This window comes from Priapulus caudatus, unplaced genomic scaffold (assembly GCF_000485595.1).
Source record: "Priapulus caudatus unplaced genomic scaffold, Priapulus_caudatus-5.0.1 Scaffold52, whole genome shotgun sequence".
NCBI classification, from domain to species: Eukaryota; Metazoa; Priapulida; class Priapulimorpha; order Priapulimorphida; family Priapulidae; genus Priapulus; species Priapulus caudatus.
In genome coordinates, this window is record NW_014577113.1 from 410114 (window position 1) to 415301 (window position 5188).

General features: G+C 45.6%; 4 non-coding genes across 4 annotated transcripts; all 4 read left to right on the top strand.

Moving 5' to 3' along the window:
- The first annotated feature begins 457 nt into the window (after nt 1-457).
- Nucleotides 458-529, top strand: Trnae-cuc. The gene has a single exon. It is a non-coding gene; the product is annotated as a tRNA-Glu (tRNA).
- A 96-nt stretch (nt 530-625) lies between these two features.
- Trnae-cuc lies at nt 626-697 on the top strand. Its single transcript has one exon. It is a non-coding gene; the product is annotated as a tRNA-Glu (tRNA).
- A 95-nt stretch (nt 698-792) lies between these two features.
- Nucleotides 793-864, top strand: Trnae-cuc. The gene has a single exon. It is a non-coding gene; the product is annotated as a tRNA-Glu (tRNA).
- Nucleotides 865-958: 94 nt separating this feature from the next.
- Nucleotides 959-1030, top strand: Trnae-cuc. Its single transcript has one exon. It is a non-coding gene; the product is annotated as a tRNA-Glu (tRNA).
- The last annotated feature ends 4158 nt before the right edge of the window (nt 1031-5188 follow it).

Consider the following 5188-nt stretch of genomic DNA (forward strand, 5'->3'; position numbering starts at 1 on the left):
ATATAACAAATGCAGCCTAGGCTATTGATTATAATATTAATAACCATACCTGCACCTCATCTGGACCACTATATTAGGGTCTTCCAGTGGCAACATGAGATATTGTAATAATATGATTACAGTGCATACTATCAGTATGACTATTAATGAACTTTTCCTGTTTACTTCTGTATCCTCCAATAGATAGCGCTACCATGTTATACTTATTTTTTCTGCCTGGTCAATGTAACAATCTGTAGAACATCACACAAGCACTGGACGAACCCAGGTTCCAACCAATCAGAGGATGATATACAGCAACATCGCTAGGGCAAGGCGATCTATCAGAGATTGAGCCGCTCCCATATGGTCTAGTGGTTAGGATTCGGCGCTCTCTGTGTTTAACAAAATATTTATTTTTTTAAATACGATTTCCTACGGAGAAACAGAAACCTTTGCTTCAGATACAAGAAGATGGTCCCATATGGTCTAGTGGTTAGGATTCGGCGCTCTCACCGCCGCGGCCCAGGTTCAATTCCCGGTGTGGGAACATAGTTTTACATGTACGAATCTTAGTTTTGCAATGTTTCTACTTAAAAAAAATTAAACAAACAGTTTTGCTTTGTGAACATATAGAATCAGTTGCTCCCATATGGTCTAGTGGTTAGGATTCGGCGCTCTCACCGCCGCGGCCCGGGTTCGATTCCCGGTGTGAGAACTGCAGTTTTACATGTGTTTAACAAAATATTTATTTTTTTAAATACGATTTCCTACGGAGAAACGGAAACCTTTGCTTCAGATACAAGAAGATGGTCCCATATGGTCTAGTGGTTAGGATTCGGCGCTCTCACCGCCGCGGCCCGGGTTCGATTCCCGGTGTGGGAACATAGTTTTACATGTACGAATCTTAGTTTTGCAATGTTTCTACTTTAAAAAAATTAAACAAACAGTTTTGCTTCGTGAACATAGAATCAGTTACTCCCATATGGTCTAGTGGTTAGGATTCGGCGCTCTCACCGCCGCGGCCCGGGTTCGATTCCCGGTGTGGGAACTAATAGTTTTCATTACATCAAAGCTTATAGTTATAGCAATGGTTTCAGTAAACATTCATATGCCACAGACTATATCTCCACAAAACTTTAATATGGAATACTCGTTATAGACACGTTACCTAATCTGAGCCTAACGTTCACTATAACTGCATGATTCTCTGTGATGGCATAAGAGTTCCTAACAGCTTGCATGATTACAGCCTCTTGATGTCAGTTTCACTCCTACTTCACTTAATTCTTCGATTTACTTCAGATGTCTGGAGCTCAGCTGGAATTACCATGTCATATTTTAAAAGCTTTTCTCTGCCTACTCAATTCTGTAATAACAAAGATTCTGTAATAACATAACGAGGCCCCCCACATACCATGTTTTTTCTTCCTAGTCAATGTAACAGCACATCTGCCAGGCACCGGCAATAGACAGGGTTTCTTATACATAAGAGGCACAGTGGCGCACCGTCGTTGTCAAATTTAACATCGCCGCCCTCGTGCATCAAACACTACACTGCTCACTGGTAGCTACCATGTATCAACAAAGATGGCACAAACTCTTCTCACGATGGATTCGACAAACACAGAATCGTTTCCCACCTTTCCGTATTCTTGGGGAACCTGAAGAAAACCAGGTCGGGCTAACGACTGGCACCGATTCGAGCATTACAGCAGAACATAAGCCCTGAGCGCTACAGCACCACAGCACATCAGCTTTCTATCAGTAGCCAGATACAGCAACATCCGGAACCTTCAGTGTGAACATTGCTTCCCCAAAATGCGGTTGTGGCCGACGCCATGACCTAACTACGGCTATGATTGGACGAGTGGTCTAGTTTGTGCGTAACGCCACTCCTAGCAATCTTTCTGCCGAGCACCGCATTAGCCGAATAGTGCAGCTTGAGCGTATCGTTCAACGTGAGGCTCACAAATGTAAAGGGACAGCTAGCCTTCGTAGGCTATTTTACGTCTACATACAACTGTATAATGTATACGACAAATCTGCGTCTATCACCCACCCTTATTTAAGTAGCCAATACCTCATCTTACTTGTTATACTTGATTTACGACATCGACCGCTCACACGAAATATTGAAGCGCGTCATGACACCGCGACGTCGTGCCTGCGAGCCCGCCGAAAAACGTCTGCGTATTTGACATTTTATTTGCCAGAGGTCACAGACCAAGCAATCGACAAAGTGCAATTGATACTTCATACCTAAATTCGCTATTTAACACGAAGCGACTAATCCATTTTAGGCAAATGCTATCCATATTATAAACTGAAACTACGTATGTTCCGTTAACAGATACTGACAACTCCGTTTGCTTGTAAATGGAAAAAGTAAGCTGAAACACCTCGCCGGCTCCTGGTGAATGTCTCCTTAGGCCTCGGAACAGTGGGTTTTGCGCCCGTATCAGGATCGCGCGGCGCTTGGGTCGAGTGCGCGCCACCCCCGTGTATGAATCAACGAGCGTTATTTTTAAACACAATTTTACATAATAACTATTCTAACGTAGATTGAAACCATGAAACGTTTACTATGTAGCGCGTAATTATACCCCACGAATTAGCCTTAAAAATACACCCTAGAAGCCTAGAGTAAAACTCTGCTCTTTAACAAACTAGTTCCTTTTGGCTTTGGTGTACCTACACTGAGCAATCTATGTTTGGCTCCCTCAGTACTCGGTCCTAGTGTTAGTCGCTCTGCGCTCAACCTACGAACCGCCATGCTGACGCGCGAGGGAGTCTCTCGAAATTCCCCGTCGAGGTGGGCACGGCCACTAAGATAAACAGACACATCCGACTAAACGACACCTGCACGCACGATGCAAAAGGCGATATAGGCGAATCAATCCGCGCGGACACTAGATCCGCTCATTAGCGAGCTAATGTCACTAACCGATCTTATATAACAAATATACAAGTTAAAAAAACAAGAACTATTCGACCTATCTAGCTCGGATCAGATGACAATATAAGTATCGCCGAAACAGCTCCTGCCAAGAAGCCTCCGGCTTGCAGCACATGACACACCAGAACGATATGGAGCGAGACCAACAACCACGACTTTCAAGGAGCCTCATTCCGCCAATGTCGTCTCCTAGTGTGCTTCTCTCCTCTCATCTCTTGCGCTCATCCGTCTCTCACCCGCCCGCTCAGGTCCCCGCTTCGGGTCTGTCGATCGCCCGCGTTGCTCTGGCAATCCCTTACATAGTTCTGTCTCACTTACAGCTCACCCACGCTTATCACCTACTTGCGTTTCTCAGTCACAACATTCATGATAAGCCAGCAAGACATATGCTCCACAAAGCTTTAAGTATGGGATGTATACCTCCGTTATACGGCATTCGCAGCGCCTGTGCTCGAGGTCCTCTGACCGTATGCCTGTGAACGCGATAACGTGTCTCACCCAATCCTAACACACCTGCACACTCTACTGCTGATGGACATAAAAGCGATTTCCTAACCGCTATGACCAATGATTCACGTGGACGCTACGAGCCCTCGACTTGGAGGCGCGGTAGTTTCTCAACTCCTACCTAAGCAATAACTTCACATTCGGTCCCCACGAGGACAGATTACCCCGCCACGACCAAGACACAGCACGGGGAGCTGGAAAGTAAGCGTCCGCACCGAACCCCCAGCGAGCGCAAGACTAAGCCCAGCCCGCACACAAGCTTTAATCGCGTCTATGGTCTCGGAAAGCACCTGACCAAGACAGCAGACATAAGAACCGACAGAAACCCCCTTCAGGATCCAATCAGCGCGCCAGATACCAGATGAATCAAATAAAACTTATAAAAAAAAAAGCAGTAAGATACGCTAATCGCCCTGCTAGAGGCGCCCTGAACGATGACACGAACCCATAATCTGAGTCCGGACCGCGTCAATAAGACGCCGCCCTAGCCGATTCCGTCAGATACGTAATAAGACAAAAATTTACACGCGCAAGCAATGGGAGACAGCAAGGGCCCGCCACGCCCAACCCGGCAGAATATAATACCATACTGCGAATGTTTTTACTCCGATACCTAGGTCAAACACTGCTAACAACCAGGCACAATCTTCAGGGGACGCGGCAAGTAGACAGGGTTTCCTTCATACAGTACAGAGTGCAGCAGTAGCGCACGCCGCGTCGTTCGGCTCGACAGAATCTTGAACATCGCTGTTGTGAAATGTTCCTGTATCCTTACGATAAGTACATCCTGTATCTACTATACTCGTAATAACTATAAGTATATCAATTAGCATCCTGTATTCTGAACTCCATCATGATGCGGTTTTTTTTCCAACTGCGCCATTCCCTCCTTTGCGAATTTTCCCTCAGAAAAACCTGAATAAGCCCACCACGATTGCATCCAAGTCAAAGGAGATGAGTGATATGGCGAACATAATGTTAGAACTATAGGGCCCTTTACATGTAGATGCATTTACATAGGCCATAACAGACAATACGTCACTAACACTATATGTCCACGCTCTCCCATTAGTCTAGCTGCATGCGGTGTACGGATTGCGGCCTCCTCACGCCACCGCGGCCCGTGTCTTGCCATTCCCGGGTCTGCGCAACTGATACATTTAATTTGGTTTACCAAAAACATTTACTTACGAATACGATTTCCGCTGACAGAAGAAAACACCAACGAAAATCTTTGCTGGGATACAAGAAGCTTGCTCCCATATGGTCTTAGGTGGTTAGGATCTCGGCCGGCTCTCACCGCCCGCGGCGCCCGGGTTCGATTCCGGTGTGTGGGAGACCACATAGCTTATTTACATACAACATTCGTGTTTAACCAAACATTTTACCTTAAACGGAATAATAGGTCCATTAAGTCATGCCATGGTTGACGAATCTAAGTAACGGCATTGCCTTGTGAGTTATAATATATCCATTACAGCTATAAGCGGAGACGCATATTAGTTTGTCCAATATACACGCTGTTACATTACAAACAAGACCTGTGAAATCGGTTGCTTGATATGTATGCAACGTATCAATTTACGTGGCCGTAAAGTCATCCAGCGAGTAAGCATGACGTAAACATTTGGCGCAGCCGTATGTTTTAGACTGGCCAGGGGAAACGAGTGTCACCGGTGTAACCACGGCACAGACATAAACATGGAAATAAAGTAAAACACACGTACTAAATCAAGGAGCACT